The sequence below is a fragment of the Propithecus coquereli genome, unplaced genomic scaffold (assembly GCF_000956105.1).
Source record: "Propithecus coquereli isolate 6110/MARCELLA unplaced genomic scaffold, Pcoq_1.0 Scaffold34, whole genome shotgun sequence".
Classification (NCBI taxonomy): Eukaryota; Metazoa; Chordata; class Mammalia; order Primates; family Indriidae; genus Propithecus; species Propithecus coquereli.
In genome coordinates, this window is record NW_012149063.1 from 4394499 (window position 1) to 4403347 (window position 8849).

The 8849-nt window shown below is 37.8% G+C and overlaps 1 pseudogene across 1 annotated transcript; it reads left to right on the plus strand.

Annotated features, from left to right (window-relative positions):
- The first annotated feature begins 5223 nt into the window (after positions 1 to 5223).
- Positions 5224 to 5952, plus strand: LOC105815557 (annotated as a pseudogene). The gene has a single exon (XR_001137745.1). The product of XR_001137745.1 is annotated as a barrier-to-autointegration factor pseudogene (transcript).
- Positions 5953 to 8849: the final 2897 nt, after the last annotated feature.

Sequence of the window (8849 nt, forward strand, 5' to 3'; positions counted from 1 at the left end):
GTCTCTTTCCTTTGAAACTCGGGAAGGATTTGTCAAGTGTGATGTTAAAAAAAAAAAAAAATACAACAAACCAACTGTATCTGTTTGGCAAAGATTCACTGCCGCATTTGCGATTCTCCTCTCCAGTACTTTTCCTGGAACTAACAGTTTTTTGGTCTATTTCACTGGCTGTTGTAACGTGTTCCCTTATACCGGCTCATTCCTAATGGTTTGGTAGCAAGTCTGCAATGAACGAGTCACGGTGAACTGGGAAGTAGAGTTAACACTTGGAGCCCTTTGCACTCTCCCTCCACCCTTGCATAGGCCACCTCACATCTTTTGCCTGTTACAAAGAGCCAGGTAACTGATTCTGACACCTATTCATCCATCTATCAGTTGAGATTTTGCAACCTTTGTGAGGACAAAAGAGGGCTGCTCTGTCTGGGATTTTCTCTTCTATCCCTTTCCTCATGGAGAGTTTATGCTGTTTTAAATTTAACTTTTCTGATATCTAAAGAATAGCTTTATGGTTAGGAAAAAGAGAGTGGGAATGTTAATGAGCAACATTTTTATCAATTCCCTCGAGCATTACCCAAATCACTCAACCATCTTATTGCTAAAAAGAGTTCTACAAACTTTTCAGATGGAAATCCTTTGGACTGGTGCCTCGAAGATCAACCTTGAGAACAATTTAATGTGGCTGGGCTTTTATTGTTTTTCAGTTCCTTCAAAGAAAAGTGAATATTTACTACATCTAATACTTTGTCTCTAGTCAACTGATTTTTTAAAAAGGCTGGATCTTTTGAACACTTTATTTTCTCCTAAGTACTCTGAAAAGTATTCTGTTTTGCAATGTTCTTCATAATGCTCCATCTGTTCTGGATTTTCAGAAGATTTTTTTGAAAAACTCTCCTCAGAAAATTCAATGAAAAAAGGTAAAGACTTTACTGCCAGTAGATTTTTGTTTCTCTTCTTTCTGGGAAAGAGCCAGTTTGAGTTTAAAAATAGACCTGAGAAATAGCTACAGCTTGAGAATCATTCAACCCTCTAATATTTGCTCTAGAATAAAAAGGAGCGTTGATACATCTGAACTCAAATGATCCCCATAGTTAGCACCTTTTCATTTTAGGTCAAATAATTCCCCATAGTAGCCTTCTGGTGACGCAAACTCCATTATGTTAACTACCCTTTCTCTCTTATTTTTCATTTATGTTGACAAAAAAGAATGTAGCAATTTAGGTCATTCTAAGTGTCCCATGTTAAAGATTTATCAATTGAAGATAATTATTATTTATTACCAATAGTAATTATTGGGATCCTAACACTACATATATCCACTGGGATGAAAATATTGAGGCAATAAAAGAGAATGACTTATTTTTAATGTTTTCTAAAAAAATCAATATTATTGAGGTATAATTGACATATAATAAAATTCACAAAATTTAAGTGTATAATCAGAGGATTTCTGATTAGCTGTTAAATCCAAAAGTGTGGCTACATAAACATCTAATGACGAATTAGAGTTGCTGATATTAATACATTGGTACTTGGATGAACTTTCAGGGTCAATCACAAAAGACCTCTACAATATGATGCTTTGGATGATTTCACTTTGAAGCAGTTTATCTATGCATACAAAATTCACTTTTTTTTAAAGAGACACTAAAGTGATCCTCCTGCCTCAGCCTCAGCTGGTATTACAGGTGTGTGCTGCCATGCCCAGCTCTTCTTATTCTTCTTATATGAATGCCAGACATATTGGATTAGGGCCCCACCCATATAACTTTATTTAACCTTAATTACCTCTTTAAAGGTCCTATCTTCAAATACAGTCACTTTGGGGGTTAGCTTCAATATGTGAATTTGGGGGGGATAACACAATTCACTTCATAACAGAGGAAAGAGATAAGAGGATGGAAAAAATTTGAGGAAATAATGGCTGAAAGTTTTCCAATTTTGATGAAAATTCTAAACCCACAGGTCCAATAAACTCAACAAATCCAAACACAAGACACAAGAAGAAAACTACACTATGGCACATCATAAATTATTCAAAATTAATGATAAAGAATAAAATCTAAAAACAGCCAGAAAAAAAGAAAGGTTTATTATGTATGTAGTAAACAAAGATAAAAATGAGAATTGACCAGTAGACTTCTTGTCAGAAACAATGCAAGCCAGAAGATAGTGAAGCAACATCTTTATTGACAGAAAAAATTGTCAACCTAGAATTTTATACCCAATGAAAACATCTTTCAAAACAGAAGGCCAAATATAGACTTCTTTAGACATACAAAAGTAGAAAAGATTTTCACTAGCAGATCTGTATGTGCTATAAAAAATGTTAAAGGAAGTCCTTGAGGCAGAAGGAAAATGATATCAGATGGAAATATGGAATTACACAAAGGAAAAAACAGAACCAGAAGTGGTAGCTATGTGGGCAGTAATAAAAGATTCTTTTTTGTTATTTTTAAAAAATCTCTTTAAAATATAATTGTTTAAAGCAAAAATAATAACATGATATTGTGGAGCTATAGTAAGTACAGTTGATCCTTGAACAACGTAAGTTTGGACTGCATGGGTCCACTTATATTATACAAAGATTTTTAAAAATAAATACATTGGAAATTTTTTTGGAGATTTTTGACAATTTGAAAAAACTCACAGATGAACCACATAGCCTAGAAATACTTAAAAAAATTAAGAAAAAGTTAAGCATGCCAGGTGTAGTGTCTCATGCCTGTAATCCTAGAACTCTTAGGAGGCCAAGGTGGGAGCATCCCTTGAGGTCAAGAGTGAGCTCAAGCCTCAGCAAGAGTGAGACCCCATCTCTACAAAAAGTAGAAAAATTAGCCAGGTGTGGTGGAACACGCCAAGTAGTCCCAGCTACTTGGGAGGCTGAGACAGGAGGATCACAAGAGCCCAGGAGTTTGAGGTTGTAGTGAGCTATGTTGATACCACTGTATTCTAGCCAGGGCGACAGAGCAAAACTCTGTCTCGAACACACACACAAAAAAAGAAAAAAGTTAGGCATGTCATAAATGCATAAAATATATGTAAATACTACTCTATTTTGTTACTTATTACCACAAAATATGCACAAATAAAAGCTGAAATTTATCAAAACTTACGCACACACTTACAAATCATCATTGATGCCTTTCACAGTCTAGAGAAATGTAAACAAATGTAAAGATGCAGTATTAAATCATAACTTCATAAAATTATCTGTAGCACATACTGTGCAACCGTAAAAATTTTGTAGCCATCTCCTGTTTCTATTGCAGTGAGCTCAAGTGTTGCAAATATTAGCCTAAAACACTGAGATGCTAATCATCTCCATGTGAGTAGTTCCTCTCTGTGGTAAATTGCGTATTGCAGTAAAAAGTGATCTCTTGCAGTTCTCACGTATTTTTCATCATATTTGGTGCAATACCATAAACCTTGAATAACATAATGAAACCCATACAAAGTGCCACTAGTGATGCTGCAAGTGCTCCCAAGAAGCAAAGTCATGACATGACAAGAAAAAGCTGAATCGCTTGATATGTCCTGTAGATTGAAGTCTGCAGCTGCAGTTGCCCGCCATTTCAGACAGACAATTCATCTTGTAAACAGATGATGTAAACTTATGGTATTGATAAATACAGTACAGTGCAGTAAATGTATTTTCTCTTCTTATGATTTTCTTAATAACATTTTCTTTTCTCTGGCCCACCTTATTTTAAGAATACTGTATATAACACACATAACGTACAAAATATGTATTAATCAAATAGTCATGTTATTGGCAAGGCTTCCGATCAATAGTAGGCTACCAGTAGTTAAATCTTTGGAGAGTCAAAAGTTACACGCAGAACTTTGACTGCCCAAGGGTTCAGTCCCCCTAACCTTCATGTTGTCCAAGGGCCAATTGTGATTATAATAAAAATGAGTTCAGAGTGATGCTATGGGATTAGCCTGAAGCTAAGGAATAGGGAAAGCTGCAAGACTTTTAACTCAAATTGCTTATTCTTTCAGAGAGCTTACAAAATAAACAATTTTTTACTTTTTAGGCATAGTTTGATCACAAAATAAGATGATTACTTCTTCATCTGATCTTTTTACCATTTGTGATCTTAGCATAGTGACAGCTCACAATTTCTCTGGGTATAAGATCCCTTCTTAATAGTCTAGGAAGACTAGAGTGGCTCAGAGTCCTGTCTTTACTGATTTCAACCATAGTCATTTGAAATAGACTTAGCTTCTGATACAACTTGGACAGTACTCTTCTTTTTGGAAAAATTAGGAAGAAGATGAGATAGAAACGTCTCCTTGAAAGTCAGAGGCAGACATTGAATTAAGAGGATCAAGTATGGGCATAGCTAACTCCCTAGGCCCTTTGTTTACCAACTCTAGGTAGAGAGACACAAGAAAAAACTGGGCAGTATGGGCTGTGTTATAAATAGGATAAAGGGTTTGGGTCTGTCAAGTGGTCTGGATATTTCTTTATTCTCACATATGCTCTTACTGGAACCAATATTTCAGATCACTTTTTAAATAGACGTATTGCCTTTTTGCCAAGAATATGCTTCCCCAAGCAGCAGGCAGACCCCTGGATGGCAGGGAGGCTATTATCCTCTCTGAACCTATAGCAACTAGTCAATGGTAGGTATGGCAAAACAAAGAAGGAGGAAAAGTGCTTTATATTATGCAAACGTAAATGAATTAAAAGTGATTGTAGAGATCAAGCCTGAGGGTTGGAGAGGGATTGGGCAGATTTAACAAGATGACCTAAATTTATTAACAGAAAAATGTGCATAATATGTGGTCAAGTAAAACAGCAGGTAACAAACCAGTGCATCATGTGGGAAGATACATACTCGCCAAGCTGAATGGTATGATTTTAGATTAATTTTATTTTTTTTCTTGTTTGCTCATCTGTATGTTCTTCTTTCTTTACAAGATACATGTTTTATTTAGAAAACTAGGGGAAAATTATACAAGTTATTTTTTTTCATTGAATGAAATTCTGGATGTTCATTGAGAATTTGGACACTCAAATGACTTTTCGAAATTCTCACTTGTCTTCAATGGCTCAGGGATGTCCTTGCCTAGGGGAGAGGGATGTGGGCACAGTCCCTTCAATAGAAAATCAGCAGCTCTTCAAACAGCCCAGGCAGCTCTTGAAAGACCAGGCTAAAGAATTCTCAAGAAACCAGCACAGAAGTCTCATGAACATTGAAAACAACAGGAAAAGTTCTAGTGGATTGAGATATGAGAGGGAGGGCCAGGTGGAGTGAGGAGCCGTTACGGGAACTGGAGGTGCAGATTAAACCTAATCAAGATGACAATGTCCCCAAAGCTCCGAGATTTCGTGGCAGAGCCTATGGGGGAAAAGCCAGTGGGGAGCCTCGCTGGGATTGGTGAAGTCCTGGGCAAGAAGCTGGAGGAAAGGGGCTTTGACAAGGCTTATGTGGTCCTTGGCCAGTTTCTGGTGCTAAAGAAAGATGAAGACCTCTTCCAAGAATGGCTGAAGGACACATGTGGCGCCAATGCCAAGCAGTCCTGGGACTGCTTTGGCTGCCTTCGAGAGTGGTGTGACGCCTTCTTGTGACGGTCTCTGGGAATCCCAAAATCCCTCGTCTCAGCATTGAGTCTCCAGAATTTGCAGCTGAGTGTCCTCTACAAAGGAAAAGATTGCTGTTGTCGTAGTCACCTCCTACGTACTCCAGGGTCTCTTGGGAGTTTTCTCCCCTCCCCATTTCAACTTTTTTGGAATTCTTGCTCTTGCATGCATCTCCCTTCTCCTTCCCCTGCCAGTTCCATGTTAGCAGTTACCAGCTTTCCTGAGTGGATTCCTGGTCCCTTCCCTCACCCCTACCTTTAACCTCCAGTCTGTTTGATGCCATTTGGCTCCTTTTTTGGCAGAACAGTTAATGTCCTTGTAAAGTTTTTTAGATCAATAAAGTCAGTGGCCTTCAAAAAAAAGAAAACAACATAGGCCCAGCATTATGGGATTTTTAAAGTAAATTATGGTACCCCTGGATAACTGGAATATTTGCAGCCATTAAAATCCAGAGTTTATAAGAATATTTAATAACATGGGAAAATACTCAAATTGTAACATTAAATTTAAAAAGTTATATGTGGTGTTGTGCTATTTGAAAAGAGAATTATATATGCAATTTAATTTTCAGAAGAAAATAGACTCAAATATTAATAAATGTTATACCTGGGTGAAAAAAATACAAATAATTTTAGCTTCCTTACCTCTTTCTCTATTTTCAAAAATTCCTACGCTGACTTAGTTTTATAATTAGGACACAAAATATTGTTATTATAATTATTTTAAAAGAAGTTGGCTTATAGAACTGGAGAGCAGTCCCTGGCACAGGCTCTGAAGCAGACAGCCCGGGTATAAACCCTGGCTCTCACAAGTCAGCAAGCCACTCTCCCTCTCTGTGCCTCAGTTTCCTTATCTTAAAATAGAGATGATGATAGTACCTATCATTCACAGGATGGCTGTAAGATTAAATGAGTTAATTCATAATAAAGGGCTTAAAATAATGCCTGGCATTAGTAAACACCCCCAAAAGTTATTATTATTATAGGTTGAAAATTCTAGCCTCCTACCTTTTTAGAAAATAGCTATTTCAATAAAAGCTATTTTCTGAATATAATCACAGCTCTCCAAGATGCAATAGGGCCTGCATATAATATTTATTACAAAAAACCTCAACTATCAGGTACATAGCTTGCTGAATTAGGCAATGGAGAGCGCTGGTTAGAGAGCCAGCCAGCCTGCGGTTGCTTTTCTCTTTCTCTATGGCCTTAATGCTGCAGGTGTGATCATTGAGTTATACCTGTTCATACAAAGAACGTGGGTGTAAAGAAGTTTTCTGAATTTTTCCTTGGCGAGCTCCAAATTTAGAGCTGTATCTCACCTCTCAGAGTTTGGTTCAATCCCCTGACCCAAATTTGGGTAAAGAGATACAATGCCCAAGGTCACCCAGCTAATAAAAGGCAGATCTGGGACTTGAACTTGTGTCTATCTGGCTCCCACACTTCAGTGCTTCACCTACATCCTACAACACCTTCCGAATAAAAGAAGAAAATCCTCAGGAAGGCCACTTTATCCATCAAAACCCAATAGTGGGACATAGAAAGGGTCAGTTTGTTTCTCACTTCTCACCGCTAAAACTCATCAGCATAGAACAAATGAAGAGCCAGCATGACAGCAGTGCAAAGATCAGCTCCTGACTCTGAAACAGAGCACAGAGCAGAAGGAAGCTACTTTTTTCATAAAACCAGGAATGAGCTCTAAATGAGGCCCCAAGCGCACCATGAATTGGGCTAGTAATGTGAGTCTCAGTGTCATTATCTCAGAGAAATGGAGCTTCTCAGTTGAGGCAACTACTTTGGGTGAATGCCTGGGAAGGGTCTGGTAACTTGGTGCTCTGAGAGCCTGGGGGTTTTGCCAGTTCCTGCAGCACTTACAGTCTGCGCTATCAATCCCTATATACTGTCTGCCGAGTAGCGATCTTTTCCACATGCCTTGGTCCTGCTTAAAAACTAGAATTCCACCACCTCTGGGAAGCCTGCCTCTGCCCTCTGGGAACAGCAAACCATTCCCTCCTCTGCCAAGCCCACCAGCCCTGGGCCTGTTCCCTCACGGCATTCTTCTCATGCTGTGTATTGTTGCTGTCTGTCCCGTAGCACTCCGATGAGCTCCTTGAGGTCAAAGACTACCACCTTTTTATTTTAGGATTGGTGGAAGAAAACATTGAGATGATATAAGTACAATGACAGTGCCTAGTACACAATAGGTGCTCAATACATACTCTTCGACTTTGTTGGTTCTCCCACTCAGTAGACCTAGCACTCAGTGCAATTCCTCAAAGGCCATGGTTACTAAACAGATTTTTCTGGAATAAATGAGTAAATAAATAAACACATTCTACCTCCTGCCTTGAGGAAGGTGTCATGTCTCATACTGATCTATGCCTCCAGAAATATTTTCTTACTTTTAATTTATATCCTTGTAAATATCTGTAACAACACTGGTCACATGGCTGGGTATAGTAAATAACTTAATTGATTTTCTCTTGTTGCGAAAGATATTGATAGATTGAAATTTTACCTCTAGGGCAGCTGCAGGAAACATGTGTTTTGCTGTCTGTTTCATCTTGAGTACAGTGAGATTGCCAGGGGTCTTAGAGCTTTAGGGCTGTGTAATAAAACATTAGCTTAACCCACTTGCCAAATAGGGGGTTGTTTTCCTTTCTTGATTTCTTTCTTTCTGAACAAACAATAACCAATATAAGCTCTAGATTAAGCCCTTCAAAAGTGAAAACTCTGATGAAATCTAAGTGTTTATTGTTATGCTCCTAAGTAAGGCCTGGAAAGTCTCATTTATTTCCATACCCCAGTGCCAGCCTAGTAGTTAATGCATAGTAGATACTTAAAAAGTATTTATTTCATAAATGAAGTTGCTTTTAAGGAAATAAAGGGAAGGAAATTTATGAAATCTACAGTGTAATTTTGTGACAGTCTATGGCTTTAAAGCTACACAGTACAGAGGAGAGATGAAAAAATAATAATTTGTATAATGTGGATAGAATTAGAGAATTGAAAAAAGCATTTTCTCACATGTTAAACAGTATTATTTACATGGCACTAACTGAGCCCTTACTGTATAACAAGTGCTTTAAATACCATTGTGTCTAATCCTGACAACAAATCTTGAGATGTTATTATAATGCCTATTTTACAGATGGGAAAAAAACAAGTTTAGAGGGGCTAAATCATTTGCCCAAGGCCACAGACTAACTAGTTTTGGTCTCCTCATTAAAATATGAGCTTCATGTGGGCAGCATGTCTGGCAC